Source organism: Canis lupus, chromosome 4, assembly GCF_003254725.2.
Source record: "Canis lupus dingo isolate Sandy chromosome 4, ASM325472v2, whole genome shotgun sequence".
Classification (NCBI taxonomy): domain Eukaryota; kingdom Metazoa; phylum Chordata; class Mammalia; order Carnivora; family Canidae; genus Canis; species Canis lupus.
Genome location: NC_064246.1, coordinates 13365985 through 13380371, shown reverse-complemented (window position 1 = coordinate 13380371; position 14387 = coordinate 13365985). Strand labels below are relative to the sequence as shown.

The 14387-nt window shown below is 35.8% G+C and overlaps 1 protein-coding gene across 14 annotated transcripts in view; it reads left to right on the top strand.

The window, feature by feature from the left end:
* The window catches only part of RHOBTB1 (Rho related BTB domain containing 1), a 117890-nt gene that overhangs the window by 13282 nt on the left and 90221 nt on the right, over nt 1-14387 (top strand). For all 14 annotated transcript variants that reach the window (XR_007410114.1, XR_007410113.1, XM_025435336.3 and 11 more), the window contains exon 2: nt 1513-1614. The gene's annotated coding sequence lies outside the window, so the exon portion shown is untranslated. The remainder of the gene's footprint in view (nt 1-1512; nt 1615-14387) is intronic.

Genomic DNA, 14387 nt, shown 5'->3' with positions numbered 1-14387 from the left:
TGTGATTTGTTTCACTTATGTAGGTGATCCTTGAACAACATGGGCTTGAAGCACAGGAGTACACTTATAAGCAGATTTTTTATAAATATAGTACAGTCTATAAATGTATTTTCTCTGCCTTATGATTTTCTTAATAACATTTTATCTGGCTCACTTTTTTGTAAGGATACAGTATATAATCCATGGGACATACCAAATATGTGTCAGTCAACTGCTTATGCTATCAGTAGGACATCCAGTCAGCAACAGGCTATTAATAGTTATGTTTTGAGGGGAGTCAAAAGTTATATGCAGATTTCCAACTGTTGAGGGGTCAGCACCCCTCACCCCTGCTTTGTTCAAGGGTCAGCCATATAATCATTTGGTTGTATCTCCTTTTCCCTTCCTTTTCCTTTTGAATAGGCCCCATGGAAGGGGTGCAGCTGTCAGTTCTGTATCATATCTAGGTTCACACTTCCTCCCTGCAGCTCTCTCCTCTACTTATGAACGAGCGGTGGCCAGCCTACAGTCACCATCAGTGACTTCCCTCGGAAGCTCCTCCCCACTACTGAACATGATTTAAGGAAAGAAACTGCATGTGTGTGAATGTGCGAACTGCATGTGCGCATGTGCACAATCAGGGAGAAGTGCTGGATGATTTGTTAATTGGGAGTCAGTGGGTTTATATATAGTATTTCCCTAATTCAAGTTTCATGTTTGTCTCTAGGAGTAATAGAATTTTATGACGATAATAACTACCTCCAAAAATAAACACTGTTTTGCCCTTCAGCTTCAGGTAGGCAGTCAGCCCCACTTTTGTGAAATAGTTCATTTTATTTCACTGTCCGTATATTATGTTGTCCATGAAAAATTTCCCTATTAATTTTGTATCAGGAAGATTTCTTTAGGGGAAGTAATGCATTTTCTCCTTTCTAAGTTATAGAAGAAATTGTATTCGCCTTTTACCTAAATTACCAAAAATTCCAACCCAAATGGTAACTTCAATTATTTCAACTGTCGACCAATATAGGCAGCATGAGAACTTCCTCCGTTTTTTTACTCTCAGTCCTGTTCTTTTTATTCATATTTCATTATTTTTCTATTTGGAAGCCACCCCGAATCTTTAAGATGAAGAGCCAGGGCATAAATAAATAATACTTTCACTCTTAACTAAAAGTCTTTCCAGACATCATCTCCTATGATGGCTAGAACAAGCCACTGACTATCTAGTACTATTACTCCCACAGGAGCCACGAGGCAACAAAGTCTCACTGAAGTCAAAGACATAAAGTTCACTCAGACAAGTACTGAGTGGCAGTCAACCTTTGGGTCTTCTTTCTCTAGGGGCAGTGGTCATTTCAGCCTATCTGGCTCAAACTTTTGTTGGCAGCAGGCTGATGGTTAGATGGCATATGGTTGGCTGTCATAGCTCTTGTCCAGATGAGAACTAACCACTGACATTAGAAACTAATATTGTTTTGAGCAGTTTTCTTCTTGACGATGAAACAGTCCATGCTTCTATCTCCTCCCCAGATTTTATAACATTCAAGAAGCACATGAAAGAGGCCTCTCTCATCAAGTATTCTTGATTAAGTTATGAAAATGGAATTGAAGCCTGTTCTCTTCCTTCGTATGGTAAGTAACTACTAACTTGGGTAACAGATTTGCCTTTTAATTTCCTTTTAATTTCCTCACAATATTTACAAAAGAAATGTTTCTGGTGTGAAGATAGCATGATTTATAAATAATATCCAGATCCGTCTTTGGAATATTTCCTTGAAAAGGGGAATATTCCATTTTTTAGTACAATTGTGATTTTCATAAACTCCAGTTTAATAGATTTTATCTGGCTTGGGATTGGAGTCATTTTGAACTACATATGAGTTTGATAACATAACTCTTCTACTCATTTTATACACCCTTTTAATTCTTTGGTGCAAATTGACATGTGGACTCTGAAAAGTCATGGACACATAAAAGGAAGATTTAGAAATGCCAGATTGCTGTGTAGTGGCATTTCTCTTCATTCCAGAAGCCCTAGTTTGGAGCATCCACCCCTTTTGGCCTGGGCACCAACTGTCTTTAACTAGAAAAACATATCACTTTGCAAATGATTAGAACTGAGTCACCCCATGTGAGCAAAATCCACTTTTAAAGAAAGGGCGATGTTATTAAGTTCTTTCACCAGGATATTATGCCTGAAGGACTTAAAATGATTTCAGACAGTTCACTCCTTTGTTCTCCCCCAAGATCATTTGTTTTTTCACTCTTCACTGTATTTTACTTTTCTTTATATATATGTTCTAATGCATGTTGAAAAGAAAAATTCTGTATGTATAGCTGTGAATATTCATTAATAAATTTCATTTATTCCAACAAATTAGAAAAGTAGGCATATCTGAATTTGTGGGCAGACTGAATTATAGATAACTTTCAAACAAATGTGGGCTTTATTCTTTAAACTACATATAGTAACTCCAACAAAACATTACAAAGTAGAAATCCTTAAGGAGACCCTGTAATAATAAATCATATGAACATTTCGTTATTAGCATATAGATTGGATGTATGTAGGAGCTTGTAAAGTGCCTGAGGTTCACTGAAAATACTTTATTCTGTGTCTGAAAAGTGTACGCAAGATTGAAAATAAATGTTTAAAACACCATATATTATCTACCTATAAATAAAGTGTTTGCAAAGCAAAGGTAAAAGTCGGCTCAGCTCATGAAAAAATTATCAAAAGATTTTAAATTTACTGAAGCCGTAAATTAATGAGATATTACCATGTGTGCATAAATAACTTAAAGAATAAAATTTGCTGATCCTTCTCTCATATGGATATTTGTGCTAATGAATCAGGATCCTATTTACTCTATTAGTCCCCAAAGTAATTGCTTATTTGAAGAAGTTCTGTCTTATGGGTTTTCAGTTAATTAAATCCATTTGCATTTTATGCACACATTTTAAATTCTCAAGTCCTATTTTTCATAAGCCAGATTCAAATATGTTCATGTAATAATACCTCTCATTAAGGCATTAGTCTTTCATTTTTAAAGGAACTTTCAGAATAGCCATATGCATAAAATGCTTATTAATGAAATCCAATCAATATTTTAGAAAAGTCAACCCATTTAATGTTTTTTTTTTTAGTTTAAATTTTCCTATTTGTAATGGTGATTACTATGCTGAACATACTTCCAGTTTCTAATTTTTCGGTTAGCTTAATTTATTCAACGATTTTTTTTGCTTTGATTTTGCATGGCAGTTTTTTAACTTCTAATATGCCTTTAGAATTACAAGCAACCTTTTCCCAAAGAGTACTAACTTTTTCAAGGTATGTGCATATTAACTGATTGATCTTGCCAACCCAGTGGGTAGATCCCTAAAACACAAAACAAAACTTTGCTAAATCTAATACTGGAGAACAGAGTATACTAATTCACAAAGTGAGGGATATTTTTAAAAGTATCATTTTCTCCATAGCTTTCAAATACTTGAGAAGTTGTGAATTAAAGTACATAAGTGATAAAAACTAAGTATCTCCACTAAATCCAGACTGTAGAAATCTTCCAGTGCTGCCCTGGCTTGGAAGCTTGAAAAACCTCCTGAATTTAGGAGAGTATAAGTATACAGAAGAGATGCCAGGGAGAGCCACGGGATCCACACAGTAGGCCAGAGTCTAAAACGAAAGCGCAGGGCAAGGCCAGATGCCGGGAAAGGCACCCAGGGGCACCATCTGGAAAGCTGACTTGAAATCCAGTTTTGAAATCATGCCTAACTGAGCTATCTCTAGTGATTATTAGATGTTAATCTAGTTTACAATTTATCTAGGCTTATTAGTTCCTCTGTGCAAAAAAAAAATACAGAATGCCGAGACTGGATACATTTAGGTTCTAATTCCAGCCTAAGATTATATCTGAATCAAAAAAGGATAGAGTATCCAAGTAGAGAAAAAAGAAGAGGAAGCAAGAAAGGGAGAGAAAGAAGAAGGGTATCTGAAAACCAGGAAGAGTATGAATTATTTTGACCTTTTTTGGCAGTATTAAACAATAAGGCACTTTTGTTGACCTCTTAACATGCGATACGAGTATAAAATGGAAAACGTTTTGATACACTGAAAACCTCATATATTTATAATAAAATAAACAAATTTCATTCAATTAAATCTTATTAATTCACTTAACCAATGATCTATGTAAAGTATAATGCCAATAGTATCCTAAAAAGATAACGTTTTCTTTGTAGCTAGAATCGCCCTAAGGAAGCATTTCTTCTCATTTAGACAAAATAGGAATAAAGCACTTGTATTACCACTTGTATAAATTTTTAATACTGAATAAAATATTAGTGTTTAGTGTAATATTGATTCTCAACATAATACTCCTCCATAATAGCATGCTAATTGGTTAGAATTAAATCAGACAGATTCAAAAACCCTGAGAAAAGACCATCTAACACTGGTAATTTTTTTTCATTAGTTTCCAGAATTCCAATTAAAATGGAATTATTCTGCCAAATAAAAGGCCATGGTACAATAAAAGTTCCATGTACTATGTCATGTGCATGCCTTCCTCCTTCCCTGGGCTGTACCCCCACGATGAGATCTAGAAGTGAGGAGGGTGGGAGAGTTCCAATCTCACATTTGTGAGTTCCAATCACACTGTAACAGCCTTCAAAGAGGCAGGCAGTCTCTGTGCATTCCAGCTCTGTAATTTCCTTCCTGTGAGACCTTAGGCATTTTACTTGAAATTCGTAGAGCCACAGTTTCCTCACCAATAATGTTATTAGTCTAATAGTTCCAACCTCCTGGAGTTGTTAAGGAGGTAAAAGAAAGATCTGTAGCTACTAGAGGTGATTCCCACTCCCACCACCACCACCAGGAGACATTAGGTAATGTCTGGAGATAGTTTTGGCTGTCACAACTGGAGGCAGTGGGCGTGATATGGATGTCTGAGGAGTAGGATCCAGGGATGCTGCAATTCAAGATGCATAGGACAGACCCCCACAACACAGTCCTCTAGTCCAAAAAGTGAATAGTACCAAGGCTAAGAAACCCTGGAGTATGTTGACATCATGTCTGTAATAGCATAATGTCTGATACACAGGAGGCCCTCAGAAAATATTTGTATAATTACATTGTTATTGCTGTCATTTGTTTGACAAGGAACTCTGAATCACCCTCATGGTATCAGGCCTGAGTCCTGTAAGCAATTCAGTAAGCCCACTGCAAGGATAGTCAGTCATGCCTATCTGCTTGGTCATCTAGATGGACTGGTCAATTGTTAGGTGCCTTCAGGAATGGACTGACCCACTTAATACTTGACTGGTCTACCAAACTAATGGACAAGATTGTACAAAAGTTCATGTACTTTCTTAGAAATTAGGAAAAAAATAGGAAGAGTTGAATAAAAAGTAACCTACAAGTAACAGGTGACTATTACTTTTTAACTCCTACTGTTAGAAATGACTCAAGAGTCTCCTGATGATAATTTACTTTAGAAAATAAACTGATATATGGACAAATGGTTAGGAAATATGGTCTTCTGGTTAAAGGAAGATTAACATAAGATCTTGACAATATCATACACAAATATTATCAATTTCAAATCAACTGAATGCAACAAAATGGTTTTAGCTTCATGTTAAAACAGTTTAGAGAGTGAAAACTCTTGCTTAATGCAGAGTCAAACAGACCTGAGTTTGAATTTCAGCTTTATAACCTTCATGCTGTGTGACCTTGAATAATTTGCCTTCTCTGACCTCAGCTTCCTCATCTGTCTAATAGGCAGACAATTACGTCATAGAGTTATTGAGAGAATTAAGTGATAAAGCATTTGACATATATTAGCAGTGAATAAATGGTAGTTATTACTTCTTCTGGAGACCCTGCATTGCCTTGGGGTTCTTATCATAGCTGTTGGTTCTTGTAAGAATCATAACTATGTGTAGGTACTTTTTATTAATGAAGAAAGCTCCAAATACATCCATTGCCTCAATGAACAAAAAAAAATCTTAGACTTACTTCAATAAAAGTGATGTAAGAAGAAAAAAGAAAAGGTACATATTATATCTGGAATTTCCCAGTGAGAATTTTTTTTAAGGAAAAGGTGGATTTCCTAAATTAAAGAATGAATGATGGGCACATCTTTCTGGCATATTTTAATATAGTTGGTAATCTACTTTTTAATTAGCCACCTAATTACAATTCAATAGAAATTTCCCTAGGTGAGTGTAGTAACCTACTTCAGAGAGAGAAATGGAGCTCTGAGTGGGTGCTCCTACTGTGAATTTTGACACTTTTTCAGGTTCAATTTGTTCTAAGCCTAACTGGCCCAGGAGAGATGGGGAGAGCTCTGTTTCATAACCTAATAATTCTGACTGCCAGGAAGGTTGATTATAAGGCTAAATTCACCTTTTATTAGTATTTTTATTTTTCTCTTTTCTTTGTTCCCTGGAGAAGACTGAACTCTTTTTTTTTAATCTTCCCATCATTCAAATGCTTTCAATGTGAAAATGAAAACGTTTACATATAATCCAAACTATGGTTGCCTTCATTTTCTTAGTGGTTTGCTTTCTTCTTAATTCCAGGTTCCCTTACTTCCAACTCCTAAGAATCAAGGGACTGAAAGGCATGAGAGGAGACCATCTCAATGTCATAATCCACACTTGCTTAATTCCACAACCCAGATCTGCTAAGAAGGGAGATTTTTTAGTCTATTCCTTAGCAACAGATGTGTGAATTTCCAAAACCCTAATGGTTACTTTTTATCATTAGTTGCTCATGACCTTAATTTAAAATGTTTTCAAACTCAGCAACTGGTGCTATAGAAATGAAATTGATTGCTTTATTGAATTCTCTGTTGCAACTGGCTTTAACTCTGTGTAGCTATAACTTCAATGTGCTTGCATATAATTGTACACTATTGTCTCTCATTAATTTCTGGCTCATATCCATTAAACGTATGCAGAGAGAAGAGGTGAACTTTTCATTTTAATTAACTGATCTCCTTGCTTTCACCGTTTCCTCCTGCAGTCAATTTTCAATAAAGTATGAGTCAGATCATTTTGTTCCTTGACTCAACACTCTCCAGTAGATCCATTGCAATCAGATTAAAAGCTAGAGCCTAATAATTGTCCTCAAAGCCATATATATTTTAGCCCACCGTGACCACCATCTCCTGCCCAGACTCTCGCATTCACTATACTCCCATCACTCTGATTTCCTTACAATTCTGCCAATACACAGACGTAGCCCTGCCTCAGGGCCTTCACACTTGCTATTTCCTGTCTGAGACTGTCTTCCCCAGTAATCCACATGATTTGCTTCAAGTCTTTGCTCAAATGTCAACTTCTCCATAACTGACCAGCCTTCTAAAAATTCAGTCCCTTCCCACACTTACCATTCTTCTCTAATTTATTTTTCTCCATAACACTTGTAATCTTCTAATACTTCCATTTATTTATTTATTTGTTTGTTTGTTTATTTATTTTCTGTCTCCCTCCAAGAGAATGCGAGTGTCATGAGGGAAGCAATTTTTGTTAGTTTTGACTGGTGTATCCCAAGGCACCTACTCCAATGCCTGGTATCTGGCAGGCACTTGATATACATTAATTAAATGAGTTAAAGTAGAATTACACACTTATTGACCTTATTGCATTTCCCGCAAAGCCTAATTCTCCTTCTATTAGCCTTTATCTTCTGTTGTTCTGCCATTATAGCTCCTTTAGGAAAACTTTGATCCCCCAAACCCCAGCTAGATTTTGGAAGTGGAAGAAACAGTTTTACTGTGTTTCCCTTTAATCACCGATAAACTGTAACTGGGATAAGTTTGCATTTTAGCCGTATTCCTTTCCTATTAGATGAGGAGACTTTTATCACTAAAATAGTGAACTGAGTGGGATAAACTAGATTCCTGATCAGAGCACTCTTGGGTGAATCCTGATCCAAAATAAAGAGTGGAGGGGAAAGGAGAGAGAGAGATACAGATGGAAATGCTAAGCTCTATAAATAGCTATTTGAAAGAAAATGTGGAGAATTATTTTCCTTTGGACCTAGGTCTACTTTTCTTAGCACACATGTTCCTAGCATAAATATTAGATCCTTAAACCTGATTCAAGAAAATACATACTTCCTGATGACAAGAAAGTCATAAATATAGTTAGTTCATGACCAAAGATTAGTCACTGTTTATTATTGCTGGTGACACATGATACATTGGGGAGATTTGGCAATATTTCAGACATCTCTAGTCAGCCATTTATCATTTCATAGTGGAAGATGAGGAGGTATTTCTATATTAACAGCCCCTATAAAAGGAAGTGAGTGAAGAAACATCTGATGTGTTTTATCATTGAGAGTCAAAGGAACATTGACAATGTTAAAAATGTGCTGAGTAGATTACAGGTATTGTACAAGTTGGTCTTCTAAACAATAAGACTCCTTTAAAAAAAAAAAAGCAGTAGAAGAAGAAAGGAACTATGTTCTATGTTGCTTAGTTCTCCCTTGTGTCCCTGAATGATATTTCTGGACTTGAACTGAAAAACAGAAACTTGATTTATCTCTAGAACCTGTAACATTTTGAGCAAAATGATGGCCTTGAGACCCTGCTACTTGAGGCCACACCATTCTCCCAGCAAAGGATCACACTGTGGTTAGCAATATGCAGAGACCCAATGGACTCGTCCTCCACCCAGTTTAACAATGCTTCCCTATTTCAACCTATAATTTAGAAGAAACCAAAGCAAAGAGCATGTTAACAACTTTCGCCTGATTATAAAATTCAAGCCTGTGTTCTCTTCATCACTATTATGTCCGTGCAAGTGAAAGACATAAAGCTCTTTGGGAAGGGGCTTTAAAAATGGAATTGTGGATATGAATGGCCAAGAACTTTATCTTAGAAATGGTGGGAGCCACCAAAAAGTTTTTAACATAACCAATAACTTCTGCAATGCTTTGCAGAATTCCGAAGAGACATTAAAAATTAAATAAAGAGCCTCAGCTTGGTTTTGTGTATGCTTCAATAGGCAAAAAGATATATTTAATGCAGAGGGTGTTGAATCTGAATTAGTACAAATATTATTAATTTAATGTTCATACTGCATTTTATGGTTTATAAACTGCTTAGCAATAATTTTATATATTTCCCCTCACAGCACCACTGTAAAATATATCAGCATTTTATTTTTCCCATTTTATAGATGAAGCAACCTTTAATAAGTGATCTATTTCTTTCTTGTGCATATTGGTTAACTGGTAAATGATTAATTTATGTCTGCATGAACTTCATCATGCAGAGTATTTATTTTAGTGTGAGTTGGTATTTATTTTACCCACAAAGCATTACAGTATCCAATTATATATGCATGTTTTAAAGGCAGTAAAGCAGCCACCGGTAGTTAATGCAACATTAAGTCAGAGATTTTAAATCCACAGTAAATTCTGAGTGAGGGTATTTAAATCAACCAGCCCCCTTCCCTCCTGCTCTCATCCATGTGGGTAAGCACTGGCCCTTCTAAAAATGATCACGTGGCACTCGTCCAGCGACATGGAAAAGATGTGTTGAGATTTTTCAGAGCTTAAAATCTTAACAGTAAAATAAAGAACCCAAAGGTTTATAATTACATTTGGCAAAAGTGGCAGAGTAAACCAATCCGATTATTTCTATCTGCCTGTGGAACGAACAAGCTGTGCAGTGGTGGCCTTGCTGTCTTGCCTGTTTCCTCCTTCCTCTCTTATCTGCCTTCGTTTCTTCCTTTCATTTTCTTTTTTAATTTAAACTCAATTTTTCAGCATAGAATATAACACTCAGTGCTCATCACATCACATGGCCTCCTTAATGCCCATCATTTCATCAGTTTTTGCGTCACTAAAATGGTGATTGTGGCTGCTAGTATGGAGAAGTATAACCGCGTATGAGGTATGTGTTAAGATTGAATAAAAAGGATAATGTCTCTACAACTCTATCATTTGCATTAACTCTTCAAACTGCACGCTACTGAGATGTCAGCAAAACTGCTTCTCAGTGATTGTGGTCTGTGAAGTCCAAGGTTCTCAAAACACTCCCTCAGCACTGACTCAGGAGTGCCCCTCTAATATCGTTTCATCCTTCAATCCCATAGAGGACAAAGCATTGGAAGGTTCACTCATTCATAAGTCAAATTTTTTAACTAATTAGAAATAGACTTTCTTTTCATGATAATTTATAGCATATAATTTACCCTTATTGATTGATCTCAAGACTCTTAAACGTAGCCGATAAAGCTAGGAATTTTTAAAATTCATGGCAAAGATTCCAGCCCTAATTTCACATGCAAAAGTTTCTGATAAAGTCTAAATATTGGCATGTTAGCTGTCAAAGGCAGATGATTTAAAACACACTGTGTATGTTGGGCACTTAAATGCTTCCAGAATCTCTTTCAAAATTAAAGTGTACTTAAAGATCCAGGAAGTGATACCAATTTTGTGAAAATATTTTTATTATTAAAAATTTTGTACATATTTAAATATAAACTCCATCACATCAGATCTACCAGTAAGACAATATGTTATGAGGTAATATTTTTTAATTTGTGTGATTTGTTATTCAGTCTATTAAACAGTGTCTACTTATCAGGGCAGAGATTTTAAAAATAAATGTTTTAAAACAAGAAGCTCAGTAGGTTAAGCTCTGCCTTTGGCTCAGGTCATGATTCAAGGGTCTTGGGATCGAACCCCATGTCAGGCTCCCTGCTCAGTGGGGAGCCTCCTTTCCCCTCTGCCTCCCCCCTCACCCCACTTGTACTGTCCTTTTCTCACTCCCTCTCTCTCTCTCAAATAAATGGAAAAAAAATCTTTTTTAAAGAAAATTAAATAAATAAATAAATAAATAAATAAATAAATAAATAAAACAAAGAGCATTTGTATAGAGGAATATCTATATTGAAATAGATATTGAAATACTGTCCTCAGGCTTCCTGCTTATAGACCAGTTAGAAAAGGAATTCACACTCCAGTGTGCTGCTTCCTAACTCAGAGTTAGATGCACTTGGCCCTTAAATGAGCAGAGTGGATTATTTTCATATAATGAAAACGTGATGTATATACATACATATAAATTGAGAGACTTTAGCCATCTTCTCTGCTATAAAATTAGAAAAAAAATGTGTAATCAAAAGAAACATTCCAAATACTAGAATATAAGTTAAATGTATGAAGTATAGAAATTCCATCCTTTTAAAAATCCTTCCAACTAATAAAATATCCAAATGAAATGCTATTATAGCTTTCCTTACATGCTACAGTTCCAATATTTAACACCCCATGGCTTTTCCCAGTCCAAGACTTTTCCGATGGCATTTATTATTCCCATTTACATTTATTTGCCCCATATTGCAGCTTCTAATTTGGATATATCCTTTTCCCCTGAGAATTCAGTGTCCTCCCATAGCCTTACAGGAGAACAGTGAATTTATATCACTTTCTGATGCAACAATGAACTAAATGAGCATAAGACCAGAGAAGACTCTCTCACACCCCCTCGTTTTTCCACCACCCCTCACAGGACATGAAATACAAGTGAACGTCCCATTATTGTAAATGTTGAACTGGGCTTGATTCCCAGTTCTCAGTCTTGTAATCCCAGAATCCATTATTATGGTGTTTCTGTTTTCATCGATTGTCATCTTTTTATGTAATTCTGTTATCGTTTGCCAAAAAGAAACATTTCGAGGAGGGATTCTTATGTGGAAAAAACTGAAAAATAATGCTCAGGCTAAGTAAAAATACTTATTCTTTTTTAAAGAGAGAACTTTTCACCAATATCGTGATTTTCCAGAATTGTATATATGGATAAGTTGCTAAAACTCCATCTTGCTTCTAGATAAAATCAACACAGCATTTATACAATCATTATCTAGCATTTCCATGAAAACTAAAATTAAAATTTCAGCTTTCAGTCTATACATTACAAGTAAAAACTCTTACAAGTAAGCATTCTTGCCCATCAGAAGTTGGTACAGAAAAAAAAAAAAATCAGAAGGGCAAATATGGGAGGTGCCTTTCCAGCCCTAAGTGGGTGAGGATCCTGGCCTAAGAACACAGATCTCTAGACCATGCAGCAAATGTATCCCTGAAGACAGAAAAATCCATTAGGTTGTCATGGCTTTGAAACAACAGCCAGTTACATGTTCCAAGTTATGAACACAAATTCACTTGGTAATCAGTTCACTGATTAGAATCCTTTTTGCCAGGTATTTCTATCTATCTATCTAGATCTACAGGGAGAAAATACAGCAGTGAGTCAATATAACTCATTAGTTTCATGAATGTATTTCTTACTATAAGTTAATATATTGGCATTTTGCAATAAAGAAGCTTTTTAATTAATGTAAATATTGTCAATGAGATCATTTTAAAATCATAAAACTCTCAGCCACACAGAGCAAGGTAGAAAAATTCCATTTCTGGAACATGAGACTAAAGAGAGTCATCTCTTATCCATATTTGCTTTTGAAATATAGCCACTCCCATACATGCTATCACAATGCCTTCCCCACCCCGTAGGAAAGGGAACTAATGCTTGTGAGAAATGTTAGTCTTACACACTATCCTCAGAGAAATAGTTACTTGTGCAGGTTTATCCAGCTAGTAAGTAATAGAGATAAAACTCAGGTCTGACAAATGCCCCTTAACTAAAGTTAGGTCTTTTTTTTTTTTTTTTTAATTCCATTTACTTATTCATGAGAAACACAGAGCAAGAGAGGCAGAGACACAAGCAGAGGGAGAAGCAGGCTCCATGCAGGGAGCCCAATATGGGACTTGATCCTGGGTCTCCAGGATCACCCCCCGCCCGCCCCCCCGGCCAAAGGCAGGTGCTAAACCACCGAGCCACCCAGGGATCCCCTAAACTTAGGTCTTTACTTAGAATCCACTAATAGCAACACAGGCCTAACTAGAAGCAGATAAATGTCCACTGGCTGCTTGAGAATAAACACTGATCCTATTGGCTATTCCCTCTAAATAGGCCTAAACTCAAATCTCACGCCCAAGAAGTTAGCGTTCTGTAACTGGCACTTTTATCTTCGTGGACATGTGGAGAAACCTCATCTGATAATTTAGCTGTACATGTATTTTGGAGTCAGATTTTTAAATTAATGTAACACAAAGACATTCGTTCATAGTAAACTTAAAAATTCATTATATACTTCCTACCAGGGACCTGGAAAAGCAAAGAGAAATGATAATTAGTTTACCAAGCAGTGTCATAGCTGTCTTTCATTGTCTATTCATACCTCTTTATTTGGTCTGGCTCATAACTATGTTATGAGCCCAGTTCCCATAATTATATTTTGTTAATTGAAATACAGTTTTAATTGTTTCCAAGTATGCATTTATATTACTTACCTAGAACTCATCTGAAAAAAGGTCTTAAACCCATTTAATTGGAGCTAGTAGGGTTAGAGGCAAAGGCACTCCTAACTAATTAGGAGCTTAGTGATACACAGATGAAATATTTTGGATTTTGACCATGCATGTTAGGTATCAGGAGTATCATATTTACTGTTATGAAGATGGATATAAAATGCTAGAGATGTTTTTTTCATCTTAAAGAATCAGAGGTATCAAATGGTATTTATTAGGTCAGTTTGATTTCATTTAATGAGGCTATCCTCCATTTTCCAGTAAACTATTTTGCCTAAACTAGTTCCAACATGAAAACCTTTCTTTAAGAAAAGACCATCACTGAAGACTGACACTATAAAACACAAACAGGAATTCATTTCAGTGTTTAGGACACCTCCTCAATTTGAATAAACTCTTCCTAATATTTAAATAAAGTCTCTCCCAAAACAGCCCATACTTTCTCCTCTGCAAGTCATTCTCCCTACTTTTGGTTTTTCATCCCTTTAATGCTGGTTTGAAGCCATATTCTCTCCCATCACCCAGGCCTCCTTTCTTTATGTTTCCCTGTATTTGCAAATGTCAGGGTAGTTTCTTTTAGGTATAAAACCCAAAGGGTGTTGTCCTCCTCACTATTCCGATGTTTCTAGGATATAACCCTTAAATAATTTTTTCAAAATTCCTCCAGAAATGAAGTACTTACTAAAAACAAAGGGCAAACAAAAGAAGGCTAGGTCAGACAAGACTCAAATGCAATTTATGCTGAAAATTTTCAACAAAAGGATGAACACTTTTCTCTCTTGGATGCTATTTTGAATGGAGACAGGAAGATGAACTAAATGACCTCTTGATGATCCCCCAGCCCTGTGATTTTGTGATAATCTTAGCTTCTGGCATCTCATTTTCTTGTAACACTAAAATCTAATCTGCCTTAAGATATGAGAGCGTTTAACAGATGAAAACCTTTTAATGGAGGAAAGATTCTGCTTGTTTTCTTGGAAGTAATTTTCTTAACAATTGCTTACATTTA